This window comes from Vipera ursinii, assembly GCF_947247035.1.
Source record: "Vipera ursinii genome assembly, chromosome: W".
Lineage (NCBI taxonomy): Eukaryota > Metazoa > Chordata > Lepidosauria > Squamata > Viperidae > Vipera > Vipera ursinii.
In genome coordinates, this window is record NC_139522.1 from 45,036,882 (window position 1) to 45,056,543 (window position 19,662).

The 19,662-nt window shown below is 41.0% G+C and overlaps 1 protein-coding gene across 1 annotated transcript in view; it reads right to left on the minus strand.

Annotated features, from left to right (window-relative positions):
• The window catches only part of LOC310648273 (chromobox protein homolog 1-like), an 873,008-nt gene that overhangs the window by 614,051 nt on the left and 239,295 nt on the right, over positions 1 to 19,662 (minus strand). The window lies entirely within an intron of this gene.

A 19,662-nucleotide genomic window follows, 5' to 3' on the forward strand; every position in this document is an offset into this window, starting at 1 on the left:
GGCCTCACAGGCCACCTGCATACCTTGCTGACTATGTTGTCAAATAAGACAAGGTATTGTAAATGGTTTACCAGCTTGTGAGCATGCCCATTGTTTTTTGGATTTTGTTAATCAATATGTAATAGGTTGCATTTGCATACTGAAAAGGGATTAATGGAGAGAGGGTCTTTTCAGTGAGATGTTCTTTTATCTCTTTCTAGTCAACTATGTATTATTAGGAAGTGCAGTACTACTGGCAGAACAGTAAAACTGCCTTAGTCTCATTGGATGCAACCTATACATTGCACATCCGAGAAGGTCGCATTATGAATATTCTACCTTGAATGGGGTCAAACATTCAATTAAACAATTGGAGGTTGGGAGTGAATCATAATCCTTAAATGTCAAGGGTTAGATTATCTGTTCCTTAAAAGGGGAAGGGGTGTTATGTATTGAGCTTTTGGGAAGACCTTATCATGTGTACGCTGGAATGCTAACGGTTCTCCAGCAACACAGATGGGACTTCCAGTCCGGACTGCAGTCAACTTGGCGGGAATGATGGGTTCAATCTGATTGGTTGTCCAGACTATGTGAAACTATATAAAGACTGCATGGATACCCCTAACCCTCGGTACAGTTATAGTTATGAATAAAGCAATCATTCTTCTGTACTCATCTGCCTGGCATCTTTCCTGCTTGTCTGAATCCGAAACATAACAGATGGGTAGGAAGAAAAGCGGGAGGTCCTGTTATTCTGAGTGGCACGCTTTCTGTGAGCGCGGAGCCCTCTTTGTGGAAAAGGGCGGAGAAGAACCTGGAACTGTGGCTGGTTCTCAGGTTTGGTTTCCGGGCGAAGAACCTACCCCTTGACACACTCTTTAGCCTGCTATGTGAGTGAAACTGTTGGCGGCCTCTTCGGGCGTCTCGTGGTAGGGGATTAAGGCTCATGCAAGTATTTTACTCATGGTTCGCAATGGGGCATTTTGCCGCTTTCCCTACCTCTTCTTGTGCCCCTTTTGCTCCCAACTCTGAGCTGCCTTTTTTCTTGCTCCGGATTCTCTCCAGTGGGAGATAATCTTTGTTTCCCACTGGGGATTATCTCCTCGACCTCTGCAGGATTATTCTGCTTTCTCCCCTCTTCACAAAATTTAGGGATGGTGCAGGAATAGATTGCCCCCCTTTCCCCCAGTGATTATTGCGCGCTCCCTCTGCCCCCAGGTTGCATCTTTCTATTTTGAGATGAAAAACACGTCTCCTGGTTCTTATCTCCGTTTCCTTTTCCTGTTTCCTGTGGCTGCAATCCACATTGAACTGAGTAGGGAAAAATGGTGGCGGAGCTAGCTGATCGAAGAGCTGGGTAGGTTGTAATTTTCCACGGTAATGCTGTCACCTTGCTACGTTTGGAGGTGGGAGGGCTGGAGGCAGGATAAGCACAAGGATTGGCTGCGGGAAGGGTGATTTGTTTGGGGAGAAGATAGGCAAGTGTTGTCTGCTACATGCAGGGAAAATGTACCGTTGCCCTTCACCCACGGTAGTAAAATAGGTATTTGGTGTTGATAGAAGGGAAACGAACAAGGAATCACAAGATGTTCTTTGGCATCATGATTTTAGGTGCAATCGCGTCCATTCTTACGAAACTTTCAAGCGTATCTCTTTTTTATTCAAACTCCTAGAAATACCTTGGCGTTTCCTGTGTCAGAACAAGAGTTTACTGAAGTTTACTGGAAAACTGCTTTTATTTCTCTGATTCTGAAGGAAGACCAGGATGTCACCCAAGCAAAAAAATATAGGCCAATATCACTTTTGAATACGGACTACAAGATATTTGCTAAGGTTTTAGCTAACAGATTAATGAGGGTATTTCAACAAGTAATTCATGGTGACCAAACTGGGTTTATAAGTGGTAGACAAATGAAGAACAATGTGAGGCATATAGTTGATTTGTTGGAATTTTTGGAAAGAAACAATCAGATCGCTGCAGCGTTGATCTTTTTGGATGCTGAAAAAGCTTTTGATCAATTGGATTGGCAATTTTTGTTGAAACTATTAGATAAAATGAATTTTGGGGATAAATTTTTACAACCAATTAGGGCACTATATCAAAAGCAAACAGCCCGTATAATAGTTAATAATAGTTTGACGGAAGTATGTAACATTGAAAAGGGCACAAGGCAGGGGTGCCCGTTGTCACCTTTACTATTTGTTTTAACATTGGAGATATTATTGATTAAAATACGGGACTCGGAAAAAATTAGGGGAATTCAAATAAGAGATCAGGATTACAGACTGAGGGCGTTTGCAGATGATCTGGTTGTTACGGTAACTCAGCCTGAAGATTCAGTTGTAGAACTGATGGAGATAATAATGCAATATGGGAAAGTTTCTGGATTCAAGGTTAACATACAAAAAACTAAAATGTTGTCTAAGAATATGACAGTATCACAAAAGGCTGTTTTAGAAGAGCTAACGGGATTTGAAATTGTTAAAAGGGTTAAATATTTGGGGATATATTTGTCACCCTCAAATGTAAAGCTATATAAAAATAATTATGAAAAGTTATGGGGAAAAGTTCAAAAAGAATTGGATAGCTGGAAAAAACTACAATTATCTTTATTGGGAAGAATTGCAGCAGTGAAAATGAATGTTTTGCCGAAATTTTTATTTTTATTTCAAATGATACCTATTCTTAAAAAGGATTCAAACTTGGAGGAATGGCAAAAAGGTATTAATAAATTTGTCTGGGCAGGGAAAAGGCCACAAGTTAAATTTAAGATTATGCAGGATACGCGTGAGAGAGGTGGTCTTAAAATGCCTAATCTTAAACTATACTATGAAGCTGCTGCATTGTCAGCGATAAGTGATTGGATTAATTTAACACAAGTGAGATTATTAAATCTTGAAGGCCATGATTTGTTATTTGGTTGGCATGCATATTTATTGTATGATAAGAAGGTGGATAATGTGTTCAAGGTACATATTTTAAGACATGCTCTGTTGCGAGTTTGGAAAAAGTATAGACATAAGTTAAATTATAAGATACCTATATGGGCAATACCGAAACATGCAATAGAAAATATAAGTGTTGGGTTTAAACATGATGTGATTACATATAAGGAAATGTTATGTTTGGAAAGGAATGTATGGCATTTGAAGCTGTATAATATCTTAAGAGAAGAAAAGATTGTACAAACTTGGTTCCAGTATGGGCAATTACAGGCCAGGTGGAAAGAAGACCAGAAAATTGGTTTTTCAATGACTGATGAAAATCTGGTAAAGCAAATTAGAGATCAAGGTCAAGCACATATTAAAAGGATATATCTTGCATTGATAGAAATTGATTCAGAGACAGAACTTGTTAAAGATTGTATGATAAAGTGGGCTCAGAATTTTCAAGAAGTCATTACAATGGATACTTGGGAAAAGATCTGGGTGAGAAATGTAAAATTTACGCAAGCTCAAAACTTAAGAGAGAACTTTTATAAAATGTTTTATAGGTGGCATTTAGATCCTAAAAAATTAGCAAGTATGTATCTGAACTGCCAGCCTAAATGTTGGAGGTGTGGTGGTGAAGATGCAACGTATTTTCATATATGGTGGACCTGCAAAAAGGTTAAAGCTTTTTGGATTAAAATTTGGTGGAATATGCAAAAGATATTTAAGAAAAGGATAAAGTTTTGTCCGCAGTTGTTTTTACTGGGCATTATTACTGATACTACTGTTGTGGACACTAAGTTGATGTTGAATTTAATTACGGCAGCAAGACTTTTAGTAGGGCAATATTGGAAGAAGGAAGAACTGCCGACTATAGAAGAATGGACTTTAAAAGTTTCCAACCTGGCGGAAATGGCAACGATTTCAGCGTACTTGAAAGACCATTCGCAACTGAGATATATTGTGGAGTGGAAAAAATGGATTGATTATATTCAGAACAAATATGGGACTAAAAAGTTTCATTTAGCATTTGAATAAGTATTGATGTGATATTTATATTGCTTGTAGTTATTTTATAAGAGTTAAAGTGCGATAGATTTAATAGTTTATTGTTGTTTGCATAAGGTAGATTATGATTGTTTGTATTTTTATACCCTGTATTTAGCTCTGGGAAGTCGGGGAGGGGGGAGGGGGAAGGGAGGGAGGTGTTGGGGAGGGTTGGGGAGAGGGGAGGGGGTTGGGAGGGGTTTTGTTTTGTTAAAAAAATGTATTGTAAAACTTTTCAATTAAAAAAAAAGAGTTTACTGAAACCCACTCAACACGTGAATGAAAGACTGCATGGATGTCATTTGTTGTTAATAGGGGTCAGTCCTGAATAGAATGGACTGTACTTTATGGTTTCTAGCCAACTGGTCATGGCTATTGCTGAAGGTGGGAGGGCATGGTTTCCATTATTGCTGTGTGGACACAGTGTATAGGATGATCTTGTTTAGCTCAAGATAGAGTAAGTGGTAGTAATCTGTGTTGTGTATACTTAACTTTTCTTCTTTCACCCTTTGGAGGTAAGTGCAGGGAATCTGCCTTCTGCTGCAGAGCTTGTAACCAATTCTGCACACGATTACATCCATCTTTAAATTATTAAATTTATGCACCAACAACCTTGCTTTTTGGGGCGACTCAAGGTGGCAAGTTTATTTTATTTGAGTTTGGAGAAGGGGAGGGCTTAGGCAACTATAAATAGACCATTGGACCACTAGGCTGTAACCTGAGGAAGACAAATTGTAGTATTACTGTATCTGAATTGCAGGTGGCTTGCATGGAGGATTTACAATGTTTTTATCTTGGTTCCTGGCTTGGGTGCATGTTATAAGTGATTTTAAAGGACTAGTTAATATTTAGCAATTTCTTTATGAAAATGCCTCAGGCAACCTTTTCAATTATCAGATTTGGGAACTACAGACAGTGTATTCATATATTCATTACTCAGTTTTATTAAGAAGCTAGTTATTTATAGAAAGAAATAACATTTCTTATCTTGCAATTTTAGCTAGTGGTCAGAAATCCACTATTTGGATAAGAATTAAATTGTTCCACAAAGTAACTTACACAAAGTAATATTCATACTCTTGAACAAAGCATATAAAATGAAAGAAACCCTAGAATATTCAGTACATAGCCATTTGTGTTTTTCATCTCTTTTGTTTACAACTTGTGGGCTTCTCAAAATTATCTATTTATGCAAACTGTTTACAACAGCAGGTCTTTGTACCTTGAATGATAATGGGACAATGTTATATTTTTATTATGCAAAATAGTTTCTTTGTATTCATAGTGGAATATCTCAGTATTTAATTAACTACCAAATTACCTGAAACCTGAGTGTTATATTTGGATTGGAGTATGGATTAGCTTGGAGTATGAATGATTTTAGTAGTTACTGTACTTAACAAAGATTTATGGAACTCTGAAAGAGTTGATTAGGTTGTGTGCTGCACTTATACAAAAGTTACATGCCACAAATTCTTATGGAGGGCTGGAATTTTTGCATTTTGCAAGAATGAACTAAAGTGGGCTTTTTTTCTAAATATGTTGCCTATATTGATAATGTATTGATTTTGTCCCCTTCATGGATTACTGCTTTGTCGTGGCGAAGGGGCTTGTGTAATTCGATGAAGCTATGAGCTATGCTGTGCAGAGCCACCCAAGACGGACAGGTCATAGCAGAGAGTTCTGACAAAACATGATCCACTGGAGAAGGAAATGGCAACCCACTCCAGTATCTTTGCCATGAAAACCCCATGGATAGTACCAAAAGGCAAAACGATATGATGCTGGAAGATGACCCCCCCTCAGGTTGGAAGGCATCCAATATGCTACTGGGGAAGAGCAGAGGGCTAGTACTAGTAGCGCCAGAAAGAATGAAGCGACTGGGCCAAAGCCAAAAGGATGCTCAGCTGTGGATGTATCTGGTGGTGCAAGGAAAGTCTGATGCTGTAAAGATTTATTCTCCATAGTGTTATGCGCTCCTGGCCACTTTCCTTCATGACCAAAGACAACCTCGCCTGACCAATAACCAGCCAAGTCACAGTGAAGGCCTTTTGTTTCATTTATTGCAATAAGCGGGGAGAGAAGCTATCAAAACGTGGTTCTCTCCAAAGTTTCAACCCAAAATATTTCCATTTTTATACATCCCTGGCCCCGGCTGCACATCCCTCCTCTTTCCCCATTGACTGAGGTACTATGAGGTTACACTCTTTCCGACTGCCTCCTACATATTTCCTGCTACATACTAAATCATACATCCCATGTACATTAAAATTAAGAGATAATTTATGCAAGGTGTGTCAGTTAATATTAATCAACTAATTGCACATGCACAGTTGCTTGAGTTCTAGCCCCCTTTGTGTGACCTCTTAGAAAAAAATAGGTTCTTTCCTGTTTTACTAGTTATTTTCTCTTACAGACATTTTTATACCATGTCTTCTTCCTTTCCCACTCTTAAGACCCAGCTAATTTTTGCCTACATGTTTCACTTAACATCCTTTCTTTGTGCTATCCTTTCCTGTTTCTCATCTCCATTCACCTAGTAAATTTCCACTGCAGCATATTCAGTTTTAAATTTCTCTTTCAATATTAAAATTTTTGAAAACCTTTCATTTACTTCTGTCAATAGGAACCTGGAATGTAAGATCCATGAATCAAGGCAAGCTGGACGTGGTCAAACAAGAGATGACAAGACTGAACATCGACATCTTAGGAATCAGCAAACTAAAACGAACAGGAATGGGTGAATTTAATTCAGTTGACCATCAGGTATACTACTGTGGGCAAGAATCCCTCAGAAGAAAAGAGTAGGAAAAGCAATACTGGGATACAATCCTCAAAATGATAGAATGATCTCAGTTCAAATCCAAGGCAAACCATTATCACAGTAGCCCAAGTCTATGCCCCAACCACCGGTGTTGAAGAGGATGAAATTGACCAATTCTATGAAGCCCTACAGCACCTTATAGAACTAACACCAAAAAATGATGTCCTTATCATCATGGGGGATTGGAATGCTAAAGTAGGAAGCCAAAAAATAACTGGAATAACAGGCAAGTTTGGCCTCGGAATACAAAATGAACCAGGGCACAGGTTGATAGAATTTTGTTAAGAGAATACGATGGTCATAGCAAACACTCTTTTCCAAACAACCCAAGATACTGCTGTACACATGGACATCACCAGACAGTCAACACAGAAATCAGATTGACTATGTGCTCTGCAGCCAAAGATGGAGAAGCTCTATACAGTCAGTAAAAACAAGACCAGGAGCTGACTGTGGCTCAGACCATGAGCTTCTCGTTGCAAAGTTTAGGCTTAAACTGAAGAAAGTAGGGAAAAGCACTAGGCCACTCAGGTATGAACTAAATCATATCCCAGATGAATATACAGTAGAGGTGACACATAGATTTAAGGAATTAGATCTGATAGACAGGGTGCCTGAAGTACTATGGATGGAGGTTCGCAACATTGTACAAGAGGTAACAACTAAAACCATCCCAAAGAAAAAGAAATGCAAAAAAGCAAAATGGCTGTCTTGAGGAAGCTTTGGAAATAGCTGAGGAAAGGAGGAAAGCGAAAGGCAAAGGAGAAAAAGAAAGATACGCGCAATTGAATGCAGATATCCAGAGAATAGCTAGAAGAGATAAGAATGCCTTCTTAAATGAACAGTGCAAAGATATAGAAGAAAACAATAGAATAGGGAGGACCAGAGATCTTTTCAAGAAAATTGGAGAGATGAAGGGAATGTTTCATCCAAAAATGGGCATGATAAAGGACCAAAATGGCAGGGACCTAACAGAGGCAGAAGAGATTAAGAAGAGGTGGCAAAATTACACAGAAGAACTATACAAGAATGAGCTTAACATTCTAGATAACCACAATGAGGTAGTCACTGACCTCGAGCCAGACATCCTAGAATGTGAAGTGAAGTGGGCCTTAGGAAAGCTGAGCAACAACAAAGCTAGTGGAGGTGACAGTATTCCAGCTGAGCTATTCAAAGTCTTAAAAGACGATGCAGTAAAAGTGCTACACTCAATTTGTCAGCAAATTTGGAAAAGTCAACAATGGCCACAGGATTGGAAAAGATCAGTTTACATTCCAATTCCAAAGAAAGGCAGTGCCAAAGAATGTTCAAACTATCGCACCATTGCACTCATTTCACATGCTAGTAAAGTTATGCTTAAAATCCTACAAGCTAGACTCCAGCAGTATGTGGATCGAGAACTACCAGAAGTACAGGCAGGATTTTGAAGAGGCAGAGGAACTAGAGATCAAATTGCCCACATATGCTGGATCATGGAGAAAGCTAGGGAGTTCCAGAAAAACATCTACTTCTGCTTCATTGACTATGCTAAAGTCTTTGATTGTGTGGATCATAACAAACTGTGGCAAGTTCTTAAAGAGATGGGAGTACCAGACCATCTTATTTGTCTCTTGAGAAACCTATATGTGGGCCAAGAAGCAACAGTGAGAACTGGACACGGAAGCACTGATTGGTTCAAAATTGGGAAAGGAGTCCAGCAAGGCTGTATACTGTCGCCCTGCCTGTTTAATGTATGAGAACACATCATGAGAAAGGCAGGGCTAGATGAATGAAAAGTTGGAATCAAGGTTGCTGGGAGAAATATCAACAACCTAAGATATGCAGATGATACCACTCTAATGGCAGAAAGTGAAGAGGAACTAGAGAGCCTCTTGTTGCGGGTGAAGAAGGAGAGTGCAAAAGTTAGGTTGAAACTAAACATTAAGAAAACCAAGATACATGCAAGAACTATTTTTGATCGTAGTTTAGTTTGGTTGGAGATTATTAAGACTAACAGAGATAGGCGCTTTTGGCGTGTAACTGAGAAATTGTTTGGAAATTAGAGAAAGGTGGGAGAATGTAAATAGCAGGTGAAAGTTTTTTTGTTTTTTTTCTTTTCTTTTTTCTTTTTCTTTTTTTTTTGAAATTAATATGAATAAGGACTGGGATTAAGAAAATTTATTTTGAGCAAAGCTTTTTTTCTGTTTTCCTCTTTTTTTTTCTTCTCTATTTTATTTGTAATGTTAATATTGTTTGTATTCATTTTATATGAGCTAGAGAGAGATATAATTTATAGTTTATTGTTGATAACATAAGGGTGTCTATGTTTGTTTTTTGATTTTATGCCCTGTATTTAGCTCTGGGAAGTCGGGGGGGGAGGGAGTGGGGGGGAGGGATAGGGAGGGTTGAATAGGGGTGGGGGAGGGGGGGATTAAAGTTAAAATGTATTGTAAAACTTTTTAAATAAAAAAAAAGAAAACCAAGATCATAGCATCTGGCCCTCTCAATTCCTGGCAAATAGATGGGGAAGAAATGGAGGTAGTGACAGATTTTATTTTCCTGGGCTCCAAGATCACTGCAGATGGGGACTGCAGCCAAGAAATTAAAAGATGCTCCTCGGGAGGAAAGCCATGGCAAATCTAGACAGCACACTAAAAAGCAAAGACATCACCCTGCTAACAAAACTGCGTATAGTCAAGGCTATGGTCTTCCCAGTTGCAATGTATGGCAGTGAAAGTTGGACTATAAGAAAGGCTGAGTGCCAAAGAATTGAGTCCTTTGAACTATGGTACTGGAGAAGACTCCTGCGAGTCCCTTGGACTGCAAGGCGATCAAACCGGTCAGTCCTAGAGGAGATCAACCCTGACTGCTCTTTAGAAGGCCATATCCTGAAGTTGAAACTCAAATACTTTGGCCACCTAATGAGAAGGAAGGACTCACTGGAGAAGAGCCTAATGCTGGGAAGGATTGAGGGCAAGAGAAAGGGATGACAGAGAATGAGGTGGCTGGGTGGAGTCACTGAAGCAGTAGGCATGAGCTTAAATGGACTCCAGAAGATGGTAGAGGACAGGAAGGCCTGGAGGAACATTGTCCATGGGGTTGCGATGGGTCGGAGATGACTTCGCAACTAACAACAACAAAATTGTTTTTGTGTTTTCATCAATATTGTCTTCCGTTTCATTAAAAGAAATGGCTATGTGGAAGAAATAGTGATGTCCCCATATGGTAGCCTAAATGTGTGTAAACAGTGTATTTGAGTTTTTGCTAATGGATTGCAGTGGTAGATGTGCAATTGTATCTCGATCCATACCAATCGGGTTTCAGGCCCGGGTACAGCATGGAGACGACATTGGTCGCGCTGGTGGATGATCTCTGGCAGGCCCGGGATAGGGGTTATTCCTCTGTCCTGGTCTTATTAGATCTCTCAGTGGCTTTTGATCCCATCGATCATGGTATCTTGCTGCGACGTCTTGGGGGGTTGGGAGTGGGAGGCACCATTTTACGGTGGTTCTCCTCCTACCTTTTGGGCCGTTCGCAGACGGTGTTGGCAGGAGGGCAGAGGTCAACCCTGAGGCCCCTTAGTTGTGGGGTGCCCCAGGGGTCGGTCCTCTCTCCCCTCCTGTTCAACATCGATACGAAGCCACTGGGTGAGATCATCCGTGGTTTCGGGGTGAGGTATCATCAATATGCTGATGATACCCAGCTTTTCATCTCCACCCCGAACCAACCCAGTGATGCCCTTGACGTGATGTCCCGCTGCCTGGAAGCGGTACGAATCTGGATGGGGAAGAACAGGCTCCAGCTCAACCCGGCCAAGACTGAGTGGCTCTACGTACTGGCATCTCGTTTAGTCCAAGAGGTTCCATCTTTGGTTATGGGAGGAGAGGTGTTACCTCCCGTTGATAGGGCGTGCAACTTAGGCATCCTCCTGGATACACGACTCAGTTTTGAAGATCATATAGGAGTTGTGGCCAGGGGGGCTTTTGCCCAGGTTCGCCTGGTGCACCAGTTGCACCCCTATCTGGACCGAGATGCTCTATGTACGGTCACTCATGCGCTCGTTACCTCCTGTATAGATTACTGCAATGCTCTCTACATGGGGCTGCCCTTGAAGACCACCCGGAGGCTCCAGCTGGTGCAGAATGCGGCCGCGCGAGTTGTGAAGGGAGTATCCCAATACTCCCATATTACACCCCTCCTGCGTGAGCTGCATTGGTTACCGGTTGCCCTCCGGGTGAGATTTAAGGTGTTGGTTCTTACCTATAAAGCCCTACATGGCTTAGGCCCAGGATATTTGCAGGACCATCTGCTGCCAGGAACGATTTCCCATCGCCCGGTGCGTTCACACAGGGTGGGCCTCCTCAGGGTGCCGTCGGCTAGACAATGTCGGCTGGCGACCCCCAGGGGGAGGGCCTTCTCTGTGGGAGCGCCTGCCCTGTGGAATCAGCTTCCCCTTGAGCTCCGGATGGCCCTGGATCTCCGGTCCTTTTGTCGCGACCTCAAAACATTCCTTTTCCATCAGGCTGACCTGGACTGATGATAGGGGTTTTTAAAAAGAAAATGTTTTCAATATTTTATCACTGGGGCTTGTTAGTTTAATCTTTTTTAACATTTGTATAATTGCGTTTTATTGTTGTTAGCCGCCCTGAGTCCTTCGGGAGATAGGGCGGCATATAAGTCCCAATAATAAATAATAAATAAATAATTGTACAAGGTATTTAACACTATTTCAAAAAAATGAGTTTGGAAATAATTTGTATTATAATGCTTTATGAAATAGAAAATATCTGTACTTAAGTACCATGATCATTAAAGGACAAATAGAAAATTACTCAGTTTTATTAAGAAGCTAGTTATTTATAGAAAGAAATAATATTTCTCTTGCAATTATAGCTAGCGATAGGAAATCCACTATTATATTTGGATAAGAATTAAATTGTTGCACAAAGTAACTGTTCCCACCACATTATATTTTTTTTTATTGAAAAGTTTTACAGTGCATTTTATCTTTAACAATCCCCCCCTCCCCCCACTCCTACCTAACCCTCCCTATCCCTCCCCCCCATTCCCCCTCCCCCCCGACTTCCCAGAGCTAAGTACAAGGTATAAAAACAAAGAACAATCATAAACATCCATATGCTAAAAACAATAAACTATTAATTCTATCGCCCTCTAGCTCATATAAAATGACTACAAGCAATACTAATGTTACATATAAAAAGGGAAAAAAGAAAAAAGAAAAAAGAAAAGAAAACTTATTCAAATGCTAAGTGAAACTTTTTAGTCCCATATTTGTTCTGAATATAATCAATCCACTTTTTCCACTCCATAATATAACGTTCTTGCGAATGATCTTTCAAGTAAGCCGAGATCTTTGCCATTTCGGCCAGGTCAGAAACCTTTAGAGTCCATTCTTCTATAGTCGGCAGTTCCTCCTTTTTCCAATATTGACCTATTAAGAGTCTTGCAGCTGTAATTAAATTCAACATCAACTTAATGTCCACAACAGTAGCATCTGTAATTATGCCCAGCAAAAACAATTGCGGACAAAACTTTATCCTTTGCTTAAAGATCTTTTGCATATTCCACCAAATTTTTATCCAAAAAGCCTTAACCTTTTTGCAGGTCCACCATATATGAAAATAGGTTGCATCTTCACCACCACATCTCCAACATTTAGGTTGATAATTCGGATACATGCTTGCAAGCTTTTTAGGATCTAAATGCCATCTATAAAACATTTTATAAAAGTTCTCTCTTAAGTTTTGAGCTTGTGTGAATTTTACGTTCCTCACCCAGATCTTTTCCCAAGTGTCCATTGTGATAACTTCTTGAATATTCTGGGCCCATTTTATCATACAGTCTTTAACAAGTTCTGTTTCTGAGTCAATATCTATCAATGCAAGATAAATCTGTTTAATATGTGCTGGACCCTGATTTCTAATTTGCTTTATCAAATTTTCATCAGTCATTGAGAAACCAATTTTCTGGTCTTCTTTCCACCTGGCACATAATTGAGTATATTGGAACCAAGTTTGAACGATCTTCTCATCTCGCAAGAAATTGTACAGCTTCAAACACCAGACGTTCCTTTCCAAACTTAAGATCTCCTTATACGTAGTCACATCATGTTTGAAGCCTACGTTTATGTTTTCTATTGCATGTTTCGGAATTGCCCACAACGGCATCTTGCAATCTAACTTATGTCTATACTTCTTCCAAACTCTCAACAATGCCTGTCTTAAAATATGCACTTTAAATACATTATCTACCTTCTTATCATACAACAAATATGCATGCCAGCCAAATAACAAGTCGTGGCCCTCAAGATTTAATAATCTCCCTTGTGTCAAATTAACCCAATCACTTATTCCTGACAACACAGCAGCTTCATAATATAATTTAAGATTAGGCATTTTAAGACCACCTCTTTCACGAGTATCCTGCATAATCTTAAGTTTAACTCGTGGCCTTTTCCCTGCCCAGACAAATTTATTGATACCCCGTTGCCATTCTTCCAAATTAGAGTCTTTTTTAAGAATCGGTATCATTTGGAATAAAAATAAAAATTTAGGCGGGACATTCATTTTCACTGCTGCAATTCTTCCCAGTAAAGACAATTGCAATTTTTCCCAACTCTCCAATTCTTTTTGAATTTTTCCCCATAACTTTTCATAATTATTTTTATATAACTTTGCATTTGAGGGTGACAAATACACCCCCAAATATTTGACCCTTTTAACAATCTCAAATCCAGTTAATCCTTCTAAAAGGGCCTTTTGCGGTGTTGTCATGTTTTTGGCCAAAATTTTTGTTTTTTGTACATTAACCTTGAATCCAGAAACCTTCCCGTATTGCATTATTATCTCCATCAGGTCCACAACAGAGTTTTCTGGCTGAGTCACCGTAACAACCAGATCGTCTGCAAACGCCCTCAGTCTATAATCCTGATCTCTAATTTGAATACCCTTAATTTTTTCCGAGTTCCGTATTTTTATCAATAACATCTCCAATGTTAAAACAAATAATAAAGGTGATAACGGACACCCTTGTCTTGTGCCCTTCTCAATATTGCATACTTCAGTCAAACTATTATTAACTATTATTCGGGCAGTTTGTTTTTGATATAATGCCCTAATTGGTTGTAAAAAATTATCCCCAAAATTCATTTTATCTAAAACTTTCATCAAAAATTGCCAATTCAATTGATCAAAAGCTTTTTCAGCATCTAAAAAAATTAGCGCCGCAGGGATCTGGTTGTTCCTTTCCAAAAACTCCACCACATCAACTATATGCCTCACATTATTTTTCATTTGTCTACCACTAATAAACCCGGTTTGATCCCCATGAATCATCTGTTGCAAAACCCTCATCAGTCTATTAGCTAACACCTTGGCAAATATCTTGTAGTCTGTATTTAAAAGTGATATTGGTCTGTAGTTTTTTACTTGAGTAGCATCTTGATCTTCCTTCGGAATCAAAGAAATAAAAGCAGTTCTCCAAGATGGAGGCACCTTTCCCCCGCTCTGAATTATCTGAAACAATTCCCTTAATGGCTTTATCAGCTCCAATTGTAAATGTTTGTAGTAGATCGCAGTCAGACCATCCGTACCTGGCGCTTTATCCAACTTCAGTTCCCACCACATTATTAATATGCAGCTGTTGACTGCTGCCAAAAAGATAAGGATTATAAGGGAAGGAAAAATGTTGCGTATGAATATATGGGGTAGTGTATACATATTCAAGTAGTTTTTTTTGACAACTGTATGGAAGTGGCTTGCCATTCTTCCATGTAGCCATGGCTGATTTTAAAAAGCTAAGTAAGTGTCTGGGACCTGGTTAATACTTTGCTGAGAGATCATCAGTAAATCCCAAGATAAAGACTAGATAATGAAGCTGTAAAAATTTCCCAAAGGTAATGGCAATCCACATCTATGTTCTTGCCAGAAAATTGCATGGATGCTTTCATGAGGTCACCAGGAATCAAGCTGAACTTGAAGGACATTAATACAGTTAGTCTTTGACTTATTTGTTTGGCAACCTTTTGGAAGTTACAAAGGCACCGAAAAAAGTGACTTACACTGGTACAGCATTTCTATGGTCACCTGATCAAAATTTAGGCACTTGGCAGCTGGTGTGTGTTTCCAGCAGTTACAGCATTCTGGGGTCATATGACCACCATTTGCAACCTTCCCAGATGGCTTCCGACAAGCAAAGTCAATGGGTGAAGCTGGATTTGCTTAACAATTGTGATTCACTTAACTGCAGTGATTTGCTTAACAACCATGGCAAAAAAGGTTGTAAAATCGGGTTGGTTGCCCTATCCCACCCTCCTTGACCTTCCTCTCTAGATGCTCCTCACCTCATTTTGTTTTTAAATGTAATTCTGCCCTTACAGTATGTATGAGGCCATGTATAAATAGGTAAATATGGTATCTCTTTTGAGACCCTTTCATGAGTTGCTATTAGGAAGGAACACATGAGAAAAAGGTGCTGCTTTTCTGACCCCATACTTGAAGTTGTCTGGCTCATCTACTGTCCATACATTACTAAGTGAGAATGATTGAGAAGGAAACTCACTTGAATGTGCTTTCCCCAGAAAGATAGAACAGTGCAAAGATCAATGTCAGAGAACCAGGCACAAGTCTCCCATTAAAAGTGTGGTAAGTGGGTGTACAGATAGTCCTCAACCTAGAACCACAATTGAGCCCAAAATTTATGTTGCTAAGTGAGAAATTTATTAAATGAGTTTTGTCCAATTTTCTTGCCACACTTGTTAAGTGAATTGCTGCAGTTGTTAAATTAGTAACACCTTAGGTGAATGTGGTTTCCCCATTGACTTTGCTCCTCAGAAGGTTGCAAAAAGGGATCACATGACCCTGGGAGACTGTGACCATCATAAATATGAATCAGTTGCCAAGCATCCAAATATAAATCATGTGACTCTGGGGATGCTGCAATGGTCATGTGTGAAAAATGGTCATAAGTCACTTTTCAGTGCCATTGTAACTTCAAACAGTCACTAAGCGAACTGTTGTAAGTCGAGGACTACCTGAAAAGCACTGACCTAGAGTACAGGACATGACCCCTCAACCTCAATGGGAGCTAGCCCACCCCAATTAAAATATTTTAAGCACACATACAAGCCCATCGCCCAACAAATCTAGATATTTCAATTACAAAGCCCAGGAACCATGTAAAAATCCATTTGCTCACCAGACCTGGTTGTCAGCTGTCCAAGAACTGATGCCAAGTCAGTTTGCTTCTGACTAAACCACCCTTCTTTCTAGTAGCTGGCTTCAATCTCCTTTATTTCTGTTAAGGTGACATTTCTGCCACTCATTTCCCAGCTGGAAGAAGGAGCCTGGGGATTCAACTTCCAACAAGTAAAAGACAGGCTAGGGAAACTATATTGGTGGTGGGAACAAAAACCTGGTTTCCCTAGCAGTTTTCTATCTGGAGTGGTCATTACAGGATAAAGAGGGCTTTTGTATTGGCAATTCTTCACTCTGAAAAAAGGGGGATGAGACAGAATCTGGTGTAAGAACAGTGTTATTTGTTATAACAAATGGGATGTTGGTAACACAAGAGCCAATTTGGTGTAGTAGTTAAGGCACCAGGATATCCCTGGTACATCCTTGGGGCCCCAGGCCTGGGCACAAAGCACCTCCAATGGTTTATTTTAAATTAACAGACACATTCTTTATTGGAAATTCCCCAATGCTATATTCCCATAAATAGAGCCACTTTGTTGTAGTGCAGGGGTCCCCAACCAGTGGGTCATGGCTCACTACCGGGCCATGGCCTATTGGCAACTGGGCTGTGTGAGCACTTGCATCCCCACTTGCATGAGCAGTGGACACCGAACTGTGCGCCTGCCCCTCTTCCCATCCTCCCCCACCCCCCTGTGCTGGGCCACCAACCCAGAAAGGTCGGGGAATGCTGTTGTAGTGGTTAAGTCACCAGGCTAGAAACTCTGAGTTCCAATCCCACCTCAGGCACAAAGCCAGCTGGGTGACTTTTGGCCAGTCACTCTCACTCAGCCCTAGGAAGGAGACAGTGGCAAACCACTTCTGAAAAACTATGCCAAGAAAACTGCAGGGACTAGCACAGGTAGTCGAGTCACCAGGAGTCAACACTGACTTGAAGGCACCAAAAAAGAGGTATCAATATGCTGTTGGAGTAGAAATGTAAATTACAGGTAAAACATAACTCTCTCCCCAGAATTGCCCAATGTTTCACATTCACATCTTAAATTTAAAAAGAAAACTGACTACAACTGTAAAGCAATATAGTGCTTATAAATAGGAATGTGAGTGAAGGCTGGTATCTTTGTACAGGTAAGTGCTTGATTAACAACAGTAATTGAACCTGGGAACTTCATAAGTAAGTTATATAGGCATAAAGTGCAGTGTCATGTGTCTGTGTGAACTTACAACAGCCATTCCAGTTATAGTTGTTGGGCAAATCCCATGCAGTTGTTAGGGGCAGCATCACATGATCGCTATTTGCAATCTTCTGCCAGCTTCTCCATTGCTTTTGCTTGTTGGAAGATAACAGTGAAGGCTGCAAATAGTGATCATGTAATTTTGGGGTCCTTGGTGCTCTCTGAGCTTGGTTGTTTTCTTGCAGAGGTTTCATTACCCAAACTAGGTAAAATGATCAGTGCTAGTGATGATTTCAACTATGAACTACAAATAGTCTCCTACAAATAGTTTGATCATGTAACTGTTTAAAGCAATGATATAATCACCCTGGTCAAGAAAAAGTAAATACCTGTGTTACTTAGCACCTGTCTTTAGAAGGATATTGCCTAATAGTTTGGTATGGTTAGCTTGGAAAAAAACACTTTGATAACAGTGATTTGCTGTGTATGTAAAGAATATGAACATTGGTTGCAAGAAACAATTTATGTGAGCACTAATCTAGAGCAGGGCTTGGCAACCGGTGGTATGCATACCACCGGTGGTACATTGGTACCTGGGAGGTGGTACACGACCCTGCCCAGCCTAGTCAAGTGTAGCAGAGGAGGGAATGAGCTAAAGCGGCACAGCACAGGACTTGCCATGAGAAGAGTCCTCAGGAGCTGCAGGGGTGAGACAAAGGCACCAGGATCAGCACTTCCAGCACACCCGGAAGAGGAAGGAGACAGGAGAGGATATAAAAGGAGGCAGTTTTGGTGGGAGAGGGCAAGAAAAAAAAGACATAGCTGAAAGAGTCAGAAGAGAAAGGGCTTTTGTCAGAGAAGCAATGAGAAAGAGAAGAAAGGCTATTGGGGTAAGTGTGTGTGTGAGAGGCAGAGAGGAAAGGCTTTTGGGGGAAGTGTGTGTGTGAGGCATAGAGGAAAGGTTTTTGGGTGAAGTGTGTGTGAGGCAGTGAGGAAAGGCTTTTCGGGGACGTGTGTGTGTGAGGCAGGAAAGGCTTTTGGGGGAGGTGTGTGTGAGAGGCAGAGAAGAAAGCCTTTTGGGGGAAGTGTGTGAGGCAGAGAGGAAAGCCTTTTGGGGGAAGTGTGTGAGGCAGAGAGGAAAGGCTTTTGGGGGACGTGGGTGTGAGAGAGGCATAGAGGAAAGGCTTTTAGGGGAAAGTGTGTGTGAGAGGCAGAGAGAAAGGCTTTTGGGGGAGGTGTGTGAGAGGCAGAGAGGAAAGGCTTTTGGGGGGGAGGTGTGTGTGAGAGGCACAGAGGAAAGGCTTTTGGGAGAAGTGTGTGTGTGAGAGAGGCTCTTTTGCTAGCGAAGGTTGAGAGAGAGAGTGAGGGGCTTTTGCACCTGCCAGGTGCCGAAGTACCACACATGGTATGTGTACCACGGGTTGAAAAGCACTGCTTTTAGATTACATGGAACTCTAAGAGTGAATAAGAAATATGAATGATTAATCAAGTAAATGGTTAAAAAACCTGGAATAAGTTTGGGAAGTAATCATATTCTGATCTAATTTATGTTAATGAATGATTTTGGGTCCTAAACCTAAATGCTATTGTGAGGCTCAGATCTAGTAGAATTTCAGGTGTGTGAGCGCTTAGAAGTTATGGTTGTAAATACTGTGTCGAGCCCTCTGGGCCCGACATACAACAGAGGCGGGGAAATGCCTTGTGATGGGCCGCCGCCTCCCTCACCATCTCCTGGCCACCAGAACGGCTGCTGCTGCTGCCGCTGGCCCTCCGTCATCCCTGAAGTTCACCAGCAGGGGCCAGGGCCAGTTGCAGGCACCCTCCCATATGAGACGGCTGCCGCCGGCACTGGTTGCAGCCTCCCTCCCACCGTAATGGCTGCCGTCACCGCCGTAGGCCCTCCATAGGCCCTGAAGTTTGCCAGAGGGGGCTGGGGCCAGTTGCAGCCTCCCTCCCATGTCCTCCCATCCCGGTGGGGCCGCAGACTCACCTACCGACGCTGCCGGGGCTTTCAGAGGATCAGGGCTCACCAGCGGAGCCTTCCCATCTGCCAGGGCCTTTGCAGGCTGTGGAGGCCTCTCAGTGTTTCAAGATGGGCCAGCAGTGAGATAGTGCAAACTAAGGTACCAACTCAGGTGTAACCTTTTTACCCAAAGATTGGACAGAAGGTCTGATGGCCTGAAGGATTGTAACTTTGGTTCAGGCTGTGGCAAAACTCTCAAAGTTAAGGCCTCTGACTTTTGCCCTACTTCCCCTTAGCTCACAGACTAGCAAGTAAGTAGCTGTATTTTTTATCTTGACCCAGACATATGCATCCTGTTGTTCTCTCCCTGAGCAGACATTTATCACATGTATACTCCCTTTCGCTGACAACTCCTTTTTCTTTTGTTGTTTAAGTGTACGTGGCTTATTTCACTTCTCTATATGACATTACTTATATTACCATATATTATTCCTCCCTCTGTAACGCCTATAATATAACATATGAATACCAGATGAATGTAACTGTATAAAT